General features: G+C 36.7%; 1 pseudogene; it reads left to right on the forward strand.

Moving 5' to 3' along the window:
* The first annotated feature begins 17557 nt into the window (after window positions 1–17557).
* Window positions 17558–18732, forward strand: LOC104846265 (zinc finger MYM-type protein 1-like; annotated as a pseudogene).
* The last annotated feature ends 3269 nt before the right edge of the window (window positions 18733–22001 follow it).

Here is a 22001-nt window from a genome sequence, read left to right on the forward strand (position 1 = left end):
ACAAACACAGCTTCCCTAAGCTTCCTCTGCCTTTCATTCTATTGGTCCCAGATAACTCTCTGGATCCAATTTAAATACCTATTTCTCACCTTGTAGGCACGTAAAAAATGAAGTTATCACTTACATCTTGTCTGTTGTCTAACTGAACCCCTTATCTTTAGCTGAGTGCATATTCATCATATTTTTTTTAAATCTCAATATTATCCTGACTAGTAGCAAACAATTTTTGTCTCTGAAGTTCAAATTAAATTAATCAAATGATGCAGTCTTTGGAGATTGTGTCAAAAATAGCTATCTCTATGCTTTGTCACTATGGACTGTTGTCATATGTGTAGGAGAAAGAGAGAACGACCTAGACCAATAACTCTAATATGTTTTTCAGTGTTCAGTGAATTGCTAAAAATCATAGAACTAGTAAACAGCAGATCTGGGAGAGGTATCCCAGCATTGCTCTTTCTACAATACCTCAAAATATTTCAAGATTTGAAATTAAAAATCTAGAATGTGTTATCTCTCTGTGAATGCTTTCGGATTTACCCAACTTGGGGATGCCCTCTTTCTTTGATCTTGACCTTACTTTGATTGTTTTAATTGCAGTGAGACAGATATTTTAGAATACCTAGCAACAGAAATAAGTAAACAAATTTTTCACTTCCTTTATATCTTATCAAATATAATGTTCAGGCATTAGGAACGCACCTCTCGGAATTCTGTTTAAATTTAATCATCAGAAAAAATATGGCCTTGAAGTTGGCCTTTGTCTCTCTGCACACATGACAATAGACAACTAAGGGGTTTCCTATCACTAGTCTCTGCAGGCTCATTCTTTCCATGCTTTCAGCAAACAGATATGAGTAGTACATCTGTTGTCACTCACTACAAGGTTAGAAATTGCAGACTGGTTGCAAAATCCATTTGTAACTTAATTTTGCCGTATTTGGGACACTAAAGCAAGGTTTCCCTAATTATTGTTTGTGTAAGAAAATAGAAAAGCTGAGGTTCTTAATCCAGATGACCTAGATTCAAGTTCTGGTCTGTTATACAACTTTTCTCTTTCTCAGTTTCCTCATCTGAAATATGGGGATAATAATGGCACGTAATTCATAGTTTTATTGTAAAGTGTAACTGCTATTACCAAGGTATGATTGGATGTTAGTTATATACTTTAGCAGATATAAAGTATCACAAAAGGAAGAGCAAAAAACCATAGTCTATCTTGCTTAAGAAGAATGTTTCTCATTGATAAAAACCTTGTTTTTCCTCATAAAAAGGGAAAATTGTTGCTGGACCATGGTTAGAATTCTCAGGTCACATCTGGAGATTTCCCCAAATACCTCTGTTTTGCTGACTCAATTTCTCATATGTAAATAAGTGAGTTTGTCCTTTTGTCCTCTGATGTACTTTGCTTTCATCCCTCCTCTTCTATTTATTACAGTCTGATTTTATTTCTTATAATCTAATATTCAAAGTCTATGAAGCTGTGTCATATCTCCACACAGCTGTCTAGGTTCATTTGTCCTATTTACTCCTTTGAGTCTTCTTCAGTAGAGTTCCATATTCTTAAAGAGCCTTTATCTGCTTACCACGCTGAACAGTCTCTCATTAAGGATTCTACTGATCCATGGAGTCTTTCCAGTTTGACTGAACTACAATATGCTATTTTATTTTATCTCTTTCAGTACTTGATGTGATTTTTGAATGGCTTCAATCCTAATGTTTATCCCAGCTAAGTACTTACATTCATCCAATCTTCTTAGCAAACAAATTTTAAATCAACAAGTCTGTGACAAGAATATGATATAAATAATTCACTACTCATTTGCATCTTAAATCAGGTTGTTTGTCTTCTGTCTATATCCCTGCTATATAAATTTGTCTCATAGTTTTCTCTGTCACTTTGTATATTTTATGAACCTGAAAATAAGCTCCTCATCAAAAGAGTTTTGATTAAGCATCTATAAATTAAGTTCAATATAATTCTTTTAGTAAACATGTACTATGGGCCTCACACAGAGAGCTGTGAGTGCAGGAAGAAATCAATTTCAGAGCATTTTCTGCTCTCAAGTGTGCATAATATGATAGAAGAGTTAAACAAGAATACAAATAACCATATTGAAATTGCACACATATAGCTATGGTAAAAGAAATCATTATTCTGTAAGTGAAACCAGGAAAAGTTTTCTCTACAATAAAAAGCATTCCACCAAATATGATGAAATCTTAGTTCTTGTTTTAAAATTTTTTTTCTTTTTGATTACTAATGAAAAACGTGTAGGAAATCTGAAAAATGTAAAACATTACAAAGAAAAAAAATATCCTTAATTCACTAGGAACAGTTAACTGCTGAAAGCATCATTTATCTTTTTCTCGGTCTTCGTTTCTCTCTCCTCATATATTTAACAACATGTATACTTCTATAGTTAGATAAATGATAGACAGGTAGATAGATAGATACATGGATATTTTGTAGCCTAATTTTTACATAATAATTCATGTATACATGTGGAATAAATGTTTTCCAGCATTCTATTGTTACACATCTGTACCATAATTTATTTCTCCAGTCTTTTAGCTCTGAAAATTTGCATTATCTCTAATTTTTTTTTTTGTTATCAATAATGTTACAATGAGTCTTTGTCAGGCACTGTTAAAGCATACATTCATAGTATATAACCCTAAAAGTGGCTTTGCTAAATGAAAAGAAGTATAAGCGTTTAACAATCAGGGTCTTGGCAAAAAGCACGTAGTACACTCAAAGGGACAAATGAAGAGAAATTCATGAAAAGGTTACTTACACAGTTGTGGGTAAGGTTAGGGTCCACCCACAAAGGATGTTTTAGTACCTTAGGCCTAGCAACAGCAGAAAGCTCCTAACTTCTGTGTTAATTTCCTATTGCTGCAGTTACAAACTACCACAAACTTAGTGGCCTAAAACAACACAAATTTATTATATTACAGGTACGGAGGTTAGAAATCTCACTGGCGAAAAAAAATATCAGCAGAGCTGTGCTCCTTCTGGAGGCGCTATGGGATAATGTTTTTCTCAGATTTTTACAGCACCTAGAGATCTCTTGGAAACTCTGGTGGCATAGTGGTTAAGAGCTATGGCTGCTAACCAAAAAGGTTGGTAGTTCAAATCCACCAGGCTCTCCTTGAAAACCCTATGGGGTAGTTCTACTCTGTCCTTTAGGGTCATTATGAGTCGGAATCGACCCGAAGGCAACGGGTTTTGTATTAGACATCTCTTATTTACTACAAAAGATCTCTTTAAAGTGTTAAAAAGCAAAGATATCACTTTGAGGACTAATGGAAATCCTGGTGGTGTAGTGGTTAAGAACTATGGCTGCTAACCAAAAGGGTGGCAGTTTGAATCTACCAGGTGCTCCTTGGAAACCCTATGAGGCAGTTCTATTCTGTTCTATAGGGTTACTATGAGTTGGAATTGACTCAACGGCAATGGGTAAGGTACGGGCGAGGACTAAGCTATGCCTGACCCAAGCTATGGTATTTTTCAATCACCTCATATGCATGAGAAAGCTGAACAATGAATAAGGAAGACCAAAGAAGAATTGACACCTTTGAATTATGGTGTTTGCAAAAAATATTGAGTATACCATAGGCTGCCAAAAAAAGGAACAAGTCTATATTGGAAGAAGTACAGCCAGAAAGCTCCTTAAAAGCAAAGATGGCAAGACTATGTCTCACATACTTTGGACATGTTATCAGGAGGGCTTAGTCCCTGGAAAGGGATATCATGCTTGGAAAAGTAGATGATCAGCAAAAAAAAGGAAGACCTTCAACAAGATGGATTGACACAGTGTCTGCAACAATGGACTCAAAATAATGATTGTGAGGATGGCACAGTACCAGGCAGTGCTTCGTTCTGTTGTACATAAGGTTGGTATGAGTTGGGAACAATTCAATGGCACCTGACAACAACAACAACAACAGAGATCCCTTGTATTCCTTGGTGGTCTTCTCCCATCTTTAAAGCCAGCAATTGTGTCACTCTAATCTTTGTCTCTTTTGTCATATCAACTTCTTATTTTTCACCCCCTTGCTTCCCTCTTATAAGGACCCTGTGATTACATTGAACTCATTCCCATAAGCCAGGATCTATCTATAGATAGTTAACTCAATCACATCTACAAAGTCCCTTTTACCAAGTGATGCACCATATTCAAATGTTCTGGATATTAGGTGGGGACATTTTCAGGGAGTCATTATTCTGCCTACCACACTAGTCTAGTTGTGAAAGTACAAGTTACCAGGACCTTAAAAAAGCTGTAGAAGAGAAGCCATCCAACAGGAGCGGTGGCTTTAGATAAATGTTATAGCCGCTGCCAAAGAGTGGCCAGGCAGGGAGGAAGAGGAGGAATAAGTACTCATAATTTCCTTTTCTAAATTACCCTATTGATCTAAATTACCCTATTGATCAAAGCCGAATTGAGCCTAGAGGCCAAGGAAATGCAGGTAGTGTGGGCCAGATAGGTTGCCTTCACTGAGCACACAACATCATGGAGATGGAGGAGAATGGAAATCATCCAGCAAAACTCTCATGCAGAAAACCTCTCCAACTATTTGCCCATGTGGTGCATGTCAGAGCCCCTTTGTCCACATCTTACTCATCATAACCTTCTGATGATAATGGTGACATTGAGTTATTTTCAGTTGGACTCTTATCCCATGAAGAAAACTAGTTTTTAAAATGAATTGCATTGAAACTCTGATGACTCATATATTTTATACTGTGATTTCTATTCAACATGAATAACTTTCCAATTGGCTTTATAATGGCAAGTAAATGTATTTATGAAACTACTTTCTGGGAGTTAATGTGAGTTAATAGACATGTCTCTTTGGCGAGCCCCATGGCAAGAGTGCCAAGTCGCTCAGTGCTTTGCAGACCAAAGCTGCCTTTAGCGTTAATAACAAAGGGTGGACATTCTGAGCCAATATTCCCCATCTGCTATAGCTGAGCTTAAAAAGAGATAGGGCTTTTGAGTCACTGGGAGCTCAAGGGTATAATTCTATGCTGAGTTCAAAACTAAAAATAGCAAAGCCACAGTCCTGTTTCTGTAAACAGAATGCCTATAGGAACAATTAAAATTTAATTAGCACAACTTAACCTAAAATCATTACAGCCAAACCAGCTTGGTATTGACACTCTGAGCCCAAGGTTCAACAGGGTACAAGACTATGACTTTCTCACTGAACAGTGCCCCCTACTCTTACAAATCACAGAAGAGACTGATTCCTCATTAGGGCCAAACGAGAATCCTGTTGAACAGAAACCCAAATACCCACTACTGTCAAGGTGAGTCTGACTGACAGCAGTCCTACAGGACACAGCAGAATTGCCCCATAGGATTTCCAAGGCTAAAATCTTTATGGAAGCAGACCGCCACATCTTTCTTCTGAGGAGTGGCTGATGAGTTTGAACCATTTATCTTTCAGCTAGCAGCGAAGCTCTTTACTCATCGCGCATCCAGGGCTCTTCCTTTTGAACAGAAGATGACAAATCTACCTGGAACTTAAATTTGGTTCCTTTCCTCTCCTAAGCCTCTACTGACTATGTCTCTCCCTTTTTACTCTTTCTCTTTCTGTTTTTTCTTTATTCTCCAAAAATACTATTGTTAGTTAATGAAGATTTGATTTGATTCAATAAATGATTTAAGTGACTACTATCTATCACTGTGCTATGCATGGAGCCCTGGTGGCACAGCGGTTAAGAGATCACCTGCTAAACAAAAGGTCAGCAGTTTGAATCCACCAGCTGCTCCTTGGGAAACCTATGGGGAAGTTCTACTTTGTCACTATGAATCAGAATCGACTCAATGGCTTTGGGTTTTTTTTTTTTCTGGTGTTATGCATTGTAGATATGGTAACTATTGCACAAACATCCTGTAATTACCGTTAACAGTATAATGTAAAAGAAATTGAAATTCAATGTATGGTGAGAATTATTAATGGGAAAAAAAGACCTGATCACAAAATCCTTACCCATTCCCAATGCTGTCTATATGGAGAGGCTGAAATAGAACATAAGTCTAGAAAGTGGTGGACCTGGGGATTTTCCTGGGATAATACATATTCTTTTTTATTTAAAAAACAAACAAACAAAAAAAAAACTAGTATCTAACAGAATACTGAATCAGTTTTTCTTTTACAAATGTATTTTCTGTCATATGTGTGAAATTGCATTCATTTTGAACAGATATTGGTTTTCAGGAACAGTGATAGTGGCTCAGTTTTTACCTGGGTACTAAACGATAGAGAATCTTGAAGTGTTCTGAAAGATGTTATATTAGATAGTTGACATTTCCAGTTTTGCACTAGAGAATTAGTAATAATTATTAAAGTAATACATTCCTGTTGCCACCCTGAGGTCTGTGGCTTTCAAACTTCTATGGACCACCGATGATAAGAAATCATATTACATTACAAACTAATATACAAGCACAGGCACATGTGTGCATTCACAAAAATGTATGCCTGACAGCCTGCCCTGTAAACCTGTAAGCTCTTTAAAAGTGGAGGCTAGACTTCTCACCATTGGAATCTTATTGCACCCATAATAGCCACTTGAGAGATGAGTTTTCAAACCAAAATCTGCAAAACTAATGTTGCTAGACTATTATTTATGAAAATTACATTTAAAATGCCCATGATACTTTAAAATAGGAATCTTATATATATATATATATATATATATATATATATATATATATATATATAAAAGAATCGATTCCACTGCACTGGGTTTCTGGGTTTTATATATATATGTAAAACCAAAAACACCAAACTTGACTCAGTGACCCTATAGGATTTCCAAGACTGTAAATCTTTATCGAAGCAAACTGCCACATCCTTCTCCCATGGAGGGGCTGGTGGGTTTGAACAGCCAGCCTTTTGGTTAGCAGTCGAGCACTTTAAACACTGCACCACCAGAGCTCCTCATATATATATATATGTATATATATATATAATTATAAGTAGTATTCAACTTATAACAGGGTTCTCTTCCAACTTCTCCATCATAAATTGGTTATAAGTTAAATACTTCATTTTTAAAAAATTATATATGTGTGTGTATATGTTATGTATATATATATATATATATATATATATATATACCTAAAAACCAATCCTGTCGCCATTGAGTCAATCTTGACTCATAGAGATACAGTAGGACAGACTAGAACTGTCCCATAGGGTTTCCAAGGAGCAGCTGGTGGATTCGAACTGCCAACCTTTTCGTTAGCAGCCGAGCTCTCAACCACCGTGCCACCAGGGCTCCATTATATTATTTATTCAGTTTGTCATTATTCATGGTAATTATGTCCTATAATTGCTTTAATGGGGTTCTGTCCTGACTACCCTTTGTAAGTCCATTCCAAAGTAAGTAAAATACCTTGTTTTGTTTTGTTTTTTAGTTTTCATTTTTATTATCTTTTATCATCAGTATCTTTATAAATCCAATCTTTATTTGTCTTTGGGGGTTGGAAGCATTACATATAAACTTAAAGACATATTTTAATATATACATAAAAAATACACAAATCATAAAAATTTACTCCAACAATGAAGAAGAGTTGTATGATGTTGACATTTCGTCTGTTGCAGTAACGACTCTACTTGTGGAAGGTTCTGGTTCATCTGGATTATCCCTGGGAATAAGGATGGAGCTTTTAGAAAGAAAATTGGTGAGAGCTGTTTTATGGCCCTTTTCTTTTTTTCTTTATATATTTCATGTTAACATCTCACTGCTTCCGTGATCTGCCTATCCACTTTAGCAAAGCTATTAGCAATTGGGTCCATGTTTTCAAACAACTGAAGCCCCTGATTCAGTTTGGAAAAAAACTTCAGCTAATCCTTGGACAATAAATCATAAAATTAACATCTGTCACTGAACATCTGAGAACGATAACAGCAAATTAGGAGTTGCAACATTGTGTATAGGACATATTACTTACAATATGATAAGATATACAAAAAAAAATAGGACAGTCGTAAGTGAGGTTCATCGTAACATGAATAAGTTGTGAGTTGTAAGTCAGTGTACCATGAATACTGAATTGGTGAATACTGAACATCATTCCTAAGAGAAATACAGGGTTAGCTTCCTGGGAATCTGTGGTCACAGCATTTTTGTCGACCATATAACCTTGTTTTATTTGCATTTCTGTTTAAAGCCATCTTATTTAACGTACATTATTGATTCATTAACATTGAACTCATGGCCATCAGAGCTATGATTTATGACAGAACAGAGTTCATATAGCACACTCACTTTCTACTTAAGGCACATCACAGCCTTCTTGTGCTTAGAAACACTAGACAGCACTTCAGCATTGGCCATTTTAAACACACTGGATAGACTACACATGAGCCCTTCAATTTGGAGGACATTTTACCCAGCAAAATCACCAACAAAAATGCAAAAAACATGGCACTGAATATTGTTGTGGTTAGTTGCTGTTCAATAGATTCCAACACATAGAAACACCATGTGTGACAAAATAGATCATTAGAAAAACAAACAAATAATGAAAAATTTGTTTACATTATGAGAACTGAAACAGGAAGGCAGTGTCACCTTGTTCAATCTCAGTTGAAAGCATACGCATTGGGTGACTCAAATGTTTTGCCACTCTGAACACATCTACTGTGGGTATGAATATTTTGTTGTTACAAATAAATTTTAGAGAGTAATGAATTCACAAATAAGGAATCTGTGAATAATGGGAATTGAATGTGTGTGTGTATATACATATTTGTTGTTGTTGTTGTTTTTGTTGTTGCTAGGTGCCATTGAGTGGACTCCGACTCATAGAGGCCCTACGTACAGCAGAATGAAACAGTGCCTAGTCCTGCGCCATCCTTACAATCATTGTTATGCAAGAGTCCATTGTTGCAGCCACTGTCAATCCATCTCCCTGAGGGTCTTTCTCTCTTTCGCTGACCATCTACTTTACCAAGCATGATGTCCTTTTCCAGGGACTGATCCCTCCTGGTAATATGCCCAAAGTATGTGCGACATAGTCTCGCCATCCTTGCTTCTAACGAGCATTCTGACTGTACTTCTTCCAAGACAGATTTTTTTGTTCTTTTGGCAGTCCACGGTATATTCAATATTCTTCATGACCCTGCTGATGTTCGAATACTGGTGGCATAGCTTCCAGTATCACAGCAACACATAAGCCCCCATGGTACGACAAACTGCAGACACCTGGGGGTATATATATATACACACACACACACACACACACGCATATACACACACACACATACACATATATGGAAACCCTGGTGGCTTAGTGGTTAAGAGCTACAGCTACTAACCAAAATGTTGGCAGTTCAAATCCACCAGGCACCACTTGGACACTCTGTGGGGCAGTTCTACCCTGTTACACAGGGTTTCTATGAGTCAGAATCATCTTGATGGCAACAGGTTTGTTTGTTTGTTTTTTGTTATATATATATATATACACATACACACACACACACACATAATCGTAATAATCTTCCAAGGCACTCTCTCTTCAGATATTGCTGTAAGACCATTACAAAAGCCAACATTTACTAACACAATGAAATTAAAAAAAAAAATTAATGAGGTTTGCTAGTCACTAATTGTCCATCAAAGGCATCCGATAGAGGCAACTATTTTGGTGGGGAACCAAAAATATTTCCTTAGAGTTTTCCAGGCAGATTCTGTTCAGTAGGGGGAAGGCTAAAAATACTTGCTTTCTTGATAAGTTAGCAATTATTTATAATTTATTCAGTTAATTTTTTAAGTAGTCACCAAAACCAATTTTTTGTGCTTTTTTTTTTTTCCTTCATGTATAATGTTCCAATGCCTAATCAGAGGTAGGTGGTTAAAGAGATGATTTCTGGTTACTCTATATAACTTAAACGCTCTTGTTGTGCACTGTTGAGTAGTTTCTGCTTTATAGTGAGCCTACAGGACAGGGTAGGACTCAATGATGTTACTGGCGGATGCAGGGGTTACAGATTGCACAGGGTGACACTCTCACAGGTGGTGACACCAAAATGACTGTCTATAAAATTTTTGTGCAGTGTTTCAGTAGAAATTTATTATATTTTTAATAAAAATATCCCTGAGTTAGTTATAACAACCAAAACATTTTTTGTAAGCCCACCTTACATATATCAATATACCTACAAGGCCAAAACTCTATGCTAATTTAATTTTTGAACCTTCTACTGGAAGGAATACACAGAGTCATTATACCAAAAAGGATTGGTTGACATTCATCCTTTTTAGGAGGTAACATATGGTCAGGAACCAATGGTACTAAAGGAAGAAGTTCAAGCTGTACTGAAGGCATTGGCGAAACACAAGCCTCCAGGAATGGACTGAATACCAATTGAGATATTTCAGCAAAGGGATGGAGTGCTGGAAGTGCTCACTTGCCTATGCCAAGAAATCTGGCTAACCTACTGGAAGAGATCCATATTTATGCCTATTCCCAAGAACGGTGATTCAATCGAATGTGGAAATTATAGAACAATATCATTAATATCACATGCAAGCAAAATATTGTGAAGATCACTCAAAAGTAGTTGCGACCGTATATCAACAGGGAACTGCCAGAAATTCAAGCCAGATTTAGCAAAGGACGTGAAACCTGGGATATCATTGCTGATGTCAGATGGATCCTGGCTGAAAGAGAATATGAGAAAGATGTTTTCCTGTGCTTTGTTGACTATGTTAAGACATCTGACTGTGTAGATCAGAAGAAATTATGGATAACATTGCAGAGAATGGGAATTCCAGAACACTTAATTGTGCTCATGAGGAATCAGTACACGCATCAAGAGGCAGTCATTTGAACAGAACAAGGGGGTGCTGTGTGGTTTAAAGTCAGGAAGGTGTGCATCAGGATTGTATGTTTCAGCATACCTATTTAATCTGTATGCTGAGCAAATAATCCCAGAAGCTGGACTATATGAAGAAGAACGGGGCATCAGGATTGGAGGAAGACTAATAAACAACCTGCCTTATGCCAATGACACAACCTTGCTTGCTGAAAGTGAAAAGGATTTGAAGCACTTACTGATGAAGATCAAAGGCCACAGCCTTCAGTATGGATTACACATCAACACACACACACACACACACACAAAAAAAAAAAAAAAAAAAACCCAAACCCTTCGCCACAGAGTCAATTCCAACTCATAGAAGCCCTGTAGTGCAGAGTAGAACTGCCCCCATAGAGTTTCCATGGAACGCCTAGTGGATTCGAACTGCCGACCTTTCGGTTAGCAGCTGTAGCTGCTAACTACTATGCCACCAGGGTTTTCCCCCAACATATAGAAAACAAAAAACTTCACAACTGCACCAATAAGCAACATCATGATAAACGGAGAAAAGGTTGAGGTTGTTAAGGATTTCATTTTACTTGGATCCACAATTAACACCCAGGGAAGCAGCAGTCAAGAAATCAAAAGATGCATTGCATTGGGCAAATCTGCTACAAAAGATCTCTTTAAAGTGTTGAAAAGAAAAGATGTCACCTTGAGGACTAAGGTGTGCCTGGCCCAGCCCATGGTGTTTTCAATCATCTCCTGTGCATGTGAAAGCAGGACAATGAATAAGGAAGACCGGAAAAGAACTGACGCCTTTGAATTGTGGTGTTGGTGAAGACTATTGAATATACCACAGACTGCCAAAAGAACGAACAAATCTGTCATGGAAGAAGTACAACCAGAATGCTCCTTAGAAGCAAGGATGGGAACACTTCATCTCACAAAATTTGGACATATTATCAGAAAGGACCAGTTCCTGGAGAAGGACATCATGTTTGGTAAAATAGAGGGTCAGTGAAAAAGAGGAAGAGCCTGAACGAGATGGCTGCAACAATGGGCTCATACATAGCAACGACTGTGAGGATGGCACGGGACCTGGCAGTGTTTCGTTCTGTTGTGCATAGGGTCACTATGAGTCAGTACCCAACTCGAGAGCACCTAACAACAACAACAACAAATTACACTGCAATCAGAGCCATTATTTCCCAATCATAATGGAGCTTCAAATCACATGGCTTTGTCCACATGTGCTATGACCACACACTGTTGGTTTTGTTGCCACCAGTGTATTTATAATTGATGATTTTGTCAAATTTTCTAGTGTTTAAATACAATATTGTGGTAATTAGTGTTCGTGAATCTATGTCAATACCTTTTTTGAGAATGAAGTAGTAATTAAAGGAAAAGAAGGAGAAAAATCAAAAAGCCTTCTGCTCAGTTACTAGTAATGTAACAAATAATGTGGTAATTCAATTTAGAAAGATTTTACAGAACAATGTGGTTGTTGGTATTCATACAAACTAAGAAATATTACATTTAAGCAATTTATGATATTTATTGCATATTTTTATTTTTATTGTACTTTAGCTGAAGGTTTACAGAACAAACTAAACCCAGTGCCTTCGAGCCTATTCTGACTCATAGCGACCCTATAGGACAGAGTAGAACTGCCCCATAGAGTTTCCAAGGAGCGCCTGAAGGATTCGAATTGCCGACCATTTGGTTAGCAGCCGTAGCACTTAACCACTACGCCACCAGGGTTTCCACAGAACAAACTAGCTTCTCATTAAACAGTACACTTACTGTGTTATGACGTTGGTTAACAACCCCGTGACATGTCAACACTCTCCCTTTTCGGCCTTGGGTTCCTACTACCAGCTCTCCTGTCCCCTTCTGCCTTCTAGTCCTTGCCACTGATCTTGTGTGCCCCTTTATTCTCCTTTTGCTACATGGACCTGTCTAATCTTTGGCCGAAAGGTGAACCCCAGAAGTGACCCGATTACTGAGCTAAAAGTGTGTCCAGGGGCCATACTCTTGGGTTTCTCCAGTCTCTGTCAGGCCAGTAAGTCTGGTCTTTTATTGTGAGTCAGAATTTTGTTCTACATTTCTGTCCAGCTCTGCCTGGGACCCTCTATTGTGATCCCTGCCAGAGCAGTCAGTGATGGTAGCTGGGCACCATCTAGCTATACTGGACTCAGTTTAGTGGAGGCCATGGCAGATGTGGTATGTTAGTCCTTTGGACTAATCTTTCCCTTGTGTGTTTAGTTTTCTTCATTCTTCCTTGCTCCCGAAGGGGTGAGACCAGTGAAGTATCTTAGATGGCCACTCACAGACTTTTAAGACCTCAGTTGCTACTCACCAAAGTAGAATGTAGAACATTTTCTTTATAAACTATGTTATGCCAATTGAGCTAATGTTCCCCAAGACCGTGGTCCCCACAGCCCTCAGCCAAGCATTTCAGTCCCTCAGGGAGTTTGGATGTGTTTATGGAGCTTTTATGGAGCTTCCACGACCTTGCCTTGTACAAGTTGTGATGGCTTCCCCAGTATTGTGTACTGCCTCACCCTTCACCATAGTTACCACTTAGCTCTTGTCTATTTAATGTTTTTCCATCTCCACCCCTCCCCTCCCTTGTAACCATCAAAAAATTGTTTATTTTTGAGTATAAACCTTTTCATAAGTTTTTACAGTAGTGGTCTTATACAATATTTGTCCTTTTGTGATTGACTCAGCATAACGCCCCCCAGATTCATCCATGTTATGAGGTGCTTCACATATTCGTTGTTGTCCTTTATTGTTGAATAATACTCCAGTGTGTGGCATCTAGGTTGTTTCCACCTTTTTGCTATTGAGAACAATGCTGCAATGAACGTGGATGTACATGTATCTATTCTTGTGATGACTTATTTCTCTACGTTATATTCCTAGGAGAGGGATTGCTGGGTAATATGTTATTTCTATATTTAGCTTTCTAAGGACAAACCATATAGTTTTCCAGAATGGTTGTATCATTTTGCATTTCCACTAACAGTACGTAAGAGTTCCAATTTCCTTGCAGCCTCTCCAACATTTGTTATTTCCATTTTTTTTTTTTTTTTTTTGATTCCTGCCAGTGACGCTGGTTTGAGATGGTATCTTACTGTGGTTTTGTTTGCATTTCTCTAATGGCTAGTGATTAGGAGCATTTCCATATGTGTCTGTTGGCTGCTTTAATGTCCTCTTTAGTGAAGTGCCTGTTCATTTCCTTTGCCCACTTTTTAAATGGGTTATTTGTTTTTTTCATGTAGAGGTATTGGGTTTTCCTGTAGATTTTGGGGACTAGAACTTTGTAAGATTTGTAGTAGCCAAATTTTTTTTCCCAGTCTGTAGGTTCTGTTTTTACTCTTTTGGTGAAATGTTTTGATGAGCATAAGTGTTTAATTTTTGGAAAATCCCAGTTATCTAGCTTATCTTCTAGATTTTGTGTGATGTTGGTTATGCCATGTATTAGGGCCTCTAGCGTTGATCTTATTTTTTCTCCTGTGAACTTTATACTTTTTGGCTTTAAATTTGGGTCTTTGATCCATTTTGAATTAGCTTTTGTGTATGGTGTGAGATATGGATTCTGTTTCATTTTTTTTGCAGATGGACATCCAATTTTGCCAGCACCATTTGTTAAAAAGACTGTCTTTTCCCCGTATGATGGATTTGAGGCCCTTGTCAAAGATCAGGTGACCACAGGTGAATGGATTTACACCTGAGTTCTCAATTCTGTTCCATTGGTCAATGTATCTGTCGTCTTACCAGTACCAGGCTACTTTGACTACAGTAACTGTACAGTAGATTCTGAAGTCAGGAAGTGTGAGTACTCCTACTTTATTCTTCTTATTCAATAATGCTTCACTTATCTGGGGCTTCTTTCTTTTTCATATAAAGTTAATGATTAGTTTTTCCATCTCCTCAAAGAATGTTGTTAGTATTTGTATCTGGATTGCATTGTATTTGTGAATTGCTTTGGATAGAATTGTCATTTTTACAATGTTGAGTCTACCAATCCAGGAGCATGGTACGTTTTTCCATTTATGTAGGAAAATATTGGTTTCTTGCAGTAATGTTTTTTAGTTCTCTTTGTATAGGTCTTTTACATCCCTGGTTAGAGTTATTCCTAAGTATTTTATTTTTTAGGGACTATTTTATTATTACATACAGTATTGTTTTCTTGATTTTCTTTTCATCATTCTCTTTACTGGTGTATAGGAATCCAACCGATATTTGTTTATCATGTATCCTGCTAACTTCCTGAATCTATTAGTTCCAGTGGTTTTCTCATGGAGTCTTTTGGGTTTTCTATGTATATCATATCCATGAATAAGGATGGTGTAACATCTTCATTACCAGTTTGGATGCCCTTTATTTCTTTTTCTTGCCTTATTGCTCTAGCTTGGACTTCTAGCACAGTGTTAAATAGGAATGGTGATAAAGGGCATCCTTGTCTTTTTGTTCTCAAGAGGGATGTTTTCAGCCTCTCTCCACTAAGAATGATGTTGGCCGTTGGTTTTGTATAGAGGCCCTTTATTATGTTGAGGAATTTCCCTTCTATACCTATTTTATTGAGGGTTTTTATCAGGAATGAGTGTTGGACTTTGTCGAATATCTTTTCTGTGTCGATTGAGATGATCATGTGATTCTTTTCTTTCCTTTTACTTATGTGGTGGATTATGTTGATTGATTTTCTAACATTGAACCATCCTTGCATATATTGTCTGAATTTTACTTGGTCATAGTGTTTTGTTTTTGTTTTGTATGATGCTGAATTGTACTGGCTAGAATTTTGTTGAGAATTTTTGCTTCTATATGAGTGAAAGATATTGGTCTATAATTTTCTTTTTTGTGTTGTCTTTGGCTGGTTTTGGAATCAAAGTTATGCTGGCTTCATAGAACGAATTTGGAAGTATGGCTTCCTTTTCTATGTTCTGAAATAGTTTGAGTGGTACTAGTGTAAGCTCTTCTCTGAATGTTTGTTAGAATTCTCCAGTGAAGTCATTTGGGCCAGGGCTTTTTTTTGCAGGAGGTTTTTTTTTTTTTTTTTAATTACTTTCTCAATCTCTTTTCTTGCTATGAGTCTGTTCGGATTTTCAACATCACTTTCTGTTAGTTTGGGTAGGTAGGGTAGTGTGTTTCTAGAAAAGTGTCAATTTTCTCTAGGTTTGCATATTTGTTGGAGTATAGTTTTTCATAATATTTTGTTATGATCCTTTTTATTTCAGTTAGGTCTGTTGTAATGTCCTCCATTTCATTTCTTATCTGGGTTATTTGTGTCCTCTCCTGTTTTCCTTTTGTCAGTTTGGCCAGTGGTTTTTCAGTTCTGTTGATCCTTTCAAAAAACAAACTTTTCATTTTGTTTATTCTTCCTATTGTTTTTCTATCCTCTATTTCATTTCTTTCTGCTCTGATCTTTACTATTTCCTTTCTTCTGGTGGCTGTGGGCTTTTTTTGCTGTTCTCTTTCTATTTGTTTGAGTTGTATAGCTAAAGCTTTGATTTTGTCCCTTCTTTTTTGGTTTGTGCATCTATTACTCTAAAGTGACATCTGAGGAATGCTTTTGTTGTGTTCCAAAGGTTTTGGTATGAAGTGTTTTCATTCTCATTTGATTCTAGGAATTTTTTTATTCCATCTCTAATTTCTTCTATTACCCAGCGATTTTTAAACAGGGTGTTATTCAGTTTCCATGTAATTGATTTTTTTTCCTTGTTCTTCCTGTTATTAATTTCTACATTAATGGTGGTGTGGCCAGAGAAGATACTTTGCATTATCTCAATATTTTGGATTTTTTGAGGGTTGCTCTGTGGCCTAAGATGTTATCTATTCTTGAGAATACTCCATGTGCATTGGAAAAATGTGTACTTTCCAGCTGTTGGGATTACATATTATTCTATTATCAAAACCGATAATAAACTTACATGCATAAAAATTATTGAATATGTAACACTTTATAGCTAAGTAGAGAAACTGATAGTTTAAAACACGAAGTGGGGGAAATGCAATGTTTCTTGATACATGTTTAGAAATATAGCTTAAGTCATAAATTCAGCTTGTTCTTAAATTTTAGTCTTTTTTAAAGTTTCTTTAAAAACATCACTGTCTTCTTGAGATTGTGTTGGCAACTCTTGTCTGGAGCGGGGATGGGAGGATAGAGAGAGAGGGAAGCCAGCAAAATTGTCAAGAAAGGAGAGACTGAAAGGGCCGACTCAAGAGGGGGAGAGCAAGTGGGAGTAGGGAGTGAGATGTATGTAAACTTATATGTGACAGACTGATTGGATTTGTAAACGTTCACTTGAAGCTTAATAAAAGTTATTAAAAAAAAAATCACTGTCTTGCAAATATATATGAAAGCTTCAGGGTTTAATTTTGAATTTGATAGAACTATCACAATCAAAAGATTTACATTTTACATTTTCTTTTCCAATATTGTTAATTAACTGTTTTTTTTTTTTTTTTTTAATTGTGCGGGGATATTCTATCATGCCACATGCAGTGTATAAATCAAAGAGGCCAAATGGATGCCAACAAAGGAAAGCAGAAGAGGCAAGAACTAAATCACGCTTGCTAGATTCATGCTTTAATATACCAAAAGACCAATGATTGCCAGATTTCATCAAAATGCACTGTTCATCAGTCTCTAATTGATAAAGCTGACTGTTCTGATGATAGCATGCTTTCTGCAGAAGAGCAAAGAGTGAGAATGGTAGAATTTGAAGCAGAAGAGAGTGCTCAAAGTGGCTCTAGCCATGTTGGTGTAAATGATACAAGAGATGTTAAGGAGAAAGATTTGCAAATTTTATGTGATGTTTCTTTCTGGGAGATTCCAGTTCCAGATCATTTTCAGGTTGAAATCATCAAAAGGGGAAGTGTTTCTTTCCAGAACAAAGATGGGTCTTTCAGTGTTGTGGCAAGGCAAGGTGCAAAAGCAAAGGGAGCTGTGCACCAGCTTTGAAAAGAGTGGTTTTGTAAAGTGATGCCAGATGACAAGAAAATTCTGTGGCCGTGGATGGTTTACTCACTCGTCAATGAGAATTTATACTATTTTTGCTGCTGACTGTTTACCATTAGTGCTACAGATAGGACATCCAAACTTATGACTGAGTTTCAGAAGTGGTGGAAACTGAGCCTAAAAGTACATTACCAAGAGACATTTGAAGAACTCCCCCATTTTTTGTTTTAAAAAGTGGAAAACATTGGCAGCAGGACTCAGGCTGTGCAAAACCATTGATGCTGGGCTATTGCTTTGATGGAAATAGAGAGGGAAAATTGAAGGGACACCTTGCTTGATATCATATTGTTTCTTCCCAAGCATAACCTGGCATTTCATGGCCATGAGGAAGGCAAATCTTCATTAAATAAAGGGAACTTTCTTGAGCTGGTTTTGATACTTTCAAAATATAATCCAGTGCTGAAAGAGCACCTAATGAGGTTAAAGCATAGCACTGTAAACTTAAAGTATCAGTCTCTTATCTTGCACCAAAAACTCAGAATGAGGTTATAAGTGTCCTGGCAAATTATGTGAAGGAGAAGCTTGTCATGAACATAAACTCTGTGAAGTACTTTGGGATCATGTTTGATAGCACAACAGACACATCACATATTAACTGGAGATATTTGAAGTGATCAGATATATAAAAATCAACAATAAGAAAGTTGAAGTGAAAGGTATCTTTCTAAGATTGTTCCCTTTAAAGGGGAAAAAGTTGCTGACTTCTGTTCTGACATTCTTAAAAAACTGGAAAGTGATAGACTGGACATAATGATGTGCCATGCCAAGGTTACAATAATGCTGCCACTACGGCTGGAATCCATGGAGGTGCACAAGCCATTCTTAAGGGAAATAAGAAGAAAGGTATTTTTAATGATTTTGTGTAACATTTAGTTAACTTGCACAGCCAGCACTCTTTGCTGATCTCTTGTGACATATTTTGGAACTTCTGAGACGATGTTTTCTTTCTTTGCTGCTTCCACCCATCAATAAACCCGCTGATGTCTAGTTCATTCTGACTCATAGTGACCCTATAGGACAGAGTAGAACAGCCCCACAGAGTTTCCAAGGAGTGTCTGACCTTTTTTGGTTAGCAGCCATAGAGCTTAACCACTACGTCACCAAGGTTCCCCCACCCATCAATGGAATGTGTTAATCAACCATACTAGAGTATCAGTGATAAGGCTATCAGCAACACACTGGAGTGCTCATCATGCTGCAGTTAAGCCCATTGAAGAAAAATTTGATAAATTTGTGGTGGCAATTGAAGCTGTTTGTGATCCACATGAAAATTTGGACTCAAGAAGAGCAGCACAAGGTCTTTTCCTGCTGTCTGTGATTTCATTTTTCTGTGCTACCTGTTCTTCTGGTGTGATTCACTCCGGGAAGTTAATCTTACATAGCAGTACCTGCAGACTAAGGGTTTAACTCTCAACAAGGTGGTAACAAAGCTAGAGGTGCTAAGACTTTCTGCACAAAGAGTGTAGTCACCTAGTGGAACATGCAATTGAACAGGCATTTTTAAAGTCAGATGAATACGGAATTGCAGTAGAGATAAAAGTCAAGTTCAAGAGAAGGATGGCAGGGAATGAGGGGCAGGCAAGCGATGCTAGACTCACTCTGCAAGAAGAAAATAAAAGGGCAAAGCTTGAGTGCATTGATCACTTTCATTCTAAATTCCAGGACAGATCAGAAGTTATCAAGGAAGTAGCAGCCGTATATGAGGCTGTTCAAATGAAGAGCCTCATATCTGCCACTGGGGAAGAGTTAAATGTATCCACTCCAAAATCTATCACTTTCAATGATGAATACCCAAGAATGAGCCTTTAAAAGAAATACCAAGGCTGAGAAGGCACCTGAAAGCCACAGATTATCTGGAAAGAACCCAAGATTGGGCAACTTCAGACTTTTTGATATTCATTGCTGAATGGGACTTCATAGAACCTCTTCCATCCCTTTCAAGAAGCCTAAAATTATTTCCGACTATCTGTGTGTCTGTGGCTTCATGTGAGAGGAGCTTTTCAGAGCTGAAACTTATAAAGAACTATTTGTTATCTACCAAGGGACAGTCAAGGCCTTAAAATCTTTTGAAGTTATCAATTGAAAGTGAGTTGGCCAAAGGCATTGATTTCAATGAAGTGATTCATAAGTCTGCAATTTTGAAGGCCAGGAAAGGAAAGTTCTGATTTAGTCAATATGTTCACTCGTGCTGAAATGCTTGTATATCTGTTCCTGTTTATTTTTATAGTATTATTTCATTTATGTATTTATTTCCATACAAATTTGCCCACAACTTCTACATTATTTGGGCCGTTATTGATTATGCAAAGCTAATCCATTAATGTATCTCATGGAAAGGTGAAATTTAACATGAAAATGAAGATAATTTTGATGTAGTTCTTGAATATTTTTTCTTCGAATCCTATTGTTTTCTTAACAAATTTTCACCTTAACCACATGAAACTATGTAAATGTAAATACATTTAAGCTATGTGTACATCATCGTAATTTAAAGGCGAAATTTAATTTTGCTTGTTGTTTATGTCACTATTATTGTCATTACGTTCAGTGACATATGAGAATTATGATTTATGAGTAACATAAGCCCAAACCAAATCACTAAGGATTCTGTATGGTCTGATACGGAAGGCGGTCCATGGGAGGATGACACCATGAGTTACCGCACTGAATGACACCGTTGGTAGAACTTCCCCAAAGGGCTTCCAAGGTTGCAATATTTAAGGAAGCCAACTGCCACATTTGTCTCCAGAGAAGCTGCTGGTGGGTTCAAACCACCAAACTTTTGGTAAGCTGCTGAGCAGTTAACAATTCTTGCCTCCAGAGTTCTTTTTTAAACATCCTTAATAGATTCTTTATAGAGAATATAATACATAGGTCATCTTTATTTCTTCAGAGTGAGTGAGAATAAGAATAAGACCAATAGCATACCAGAGAGAGTGAGAGAATAAATGGCACAACGAGGAAAGTATGAGAGTATTTACACTTTACCGGCCACAAATTCATTCTGTTTCCTGTAATTTAGCTAGAATTTCAAATGAACTTATTCCATCACATCAGGATTTTTAAAATTATTATTATTATTGAAATTCACTTGAACCTTCATATTACTACTTGTAATGATTTTAGCACTTAAATTTGTATATTTAATAAAAATTGTTCTTCACAAAATGCTCTGCTGTTTATGATACAAAGTTAAATCACAGAATTCTGCTTATAGCTGGTCCTCAATAATTGGTTACTTTGGTGAAAATGATAAAGACATAAAAATATATCCTAAGAAAGACATGTTTCTATATTTTGATCAACATTTCTGCTTATAAATTTTACTTGAGGAAGTTATTTAAGTTGCTAATCTAGATCTTTGCCATATTCCCATATTTCATTTATCCCTAACAAGTTTTCCCTTGCAGAGTTATGTGGCTGTATAGGTAATTAAAAAACCTTAAGAAGGCTTTGAGGGAGTAAAAGATGTCTTAGTCAAGATATGAAAGTGTTAACCATAAGGGGAACAGATAATAAATTGGATTATAAAACATTAAAATGCATCATTAAGATAAAACAAAAATTTCTTCAAAGGACGTAATTAAGAAATTAACCCACAGAAGTGCTAGAAGTTATTTACAATACATATATATGATAAAATTATATATAACTTTATTACAAAAGAGTAAGAAAAAGACAGGTAAAAATGGGTAAGACACTTGAAGAGGTTTTTCCCAAATGAGAATATCCAGTTGGCTGATAAACTAATTTCATTAGTCATCAAAGGGTGCTAATTTCATGTGTTGACAACGATGTAGAGCAACTTAAACTCTCACACTCAGCTTCTGAAAGTGTAAATTGCCCAATACTTTGGAAAACTATGGGAAGAATCTGCTAAAGATAAACTGCATACCCAACAGACTAGTGATTTCACTTCTAAATATATAAATATGTTTACCAACAAAGCAAGTTACAATAATATTCACCACAATGGAACAGGCTATTCAGCCATATCTTGAACAGTACCTGTGCCATTTTTTTTCCCGTTCCTAGCCTGTCTCTGTCTCCAAGTATGATTTTTTCTGTTAGCTCTTCTAAAAGTTAAAAGTTAACCAATGTTTCCTCTCCACCCAAAAAAAAAAAAAAAAAAAAT

Source organism: Loxodonta africana, chromosome 2, assembly GCF_030014295.1.
Source record: "Loxodonta africana isolate mLoxAfr1 chromosome 2, mLoxAfr1.hap2, whole genome shotgun sequence".
NCBI lineage: Eukaryota > Metazoa > Chordata > Mammalia > Proboscidea > Elephantidae > Loxodonta > Loxodonta africana.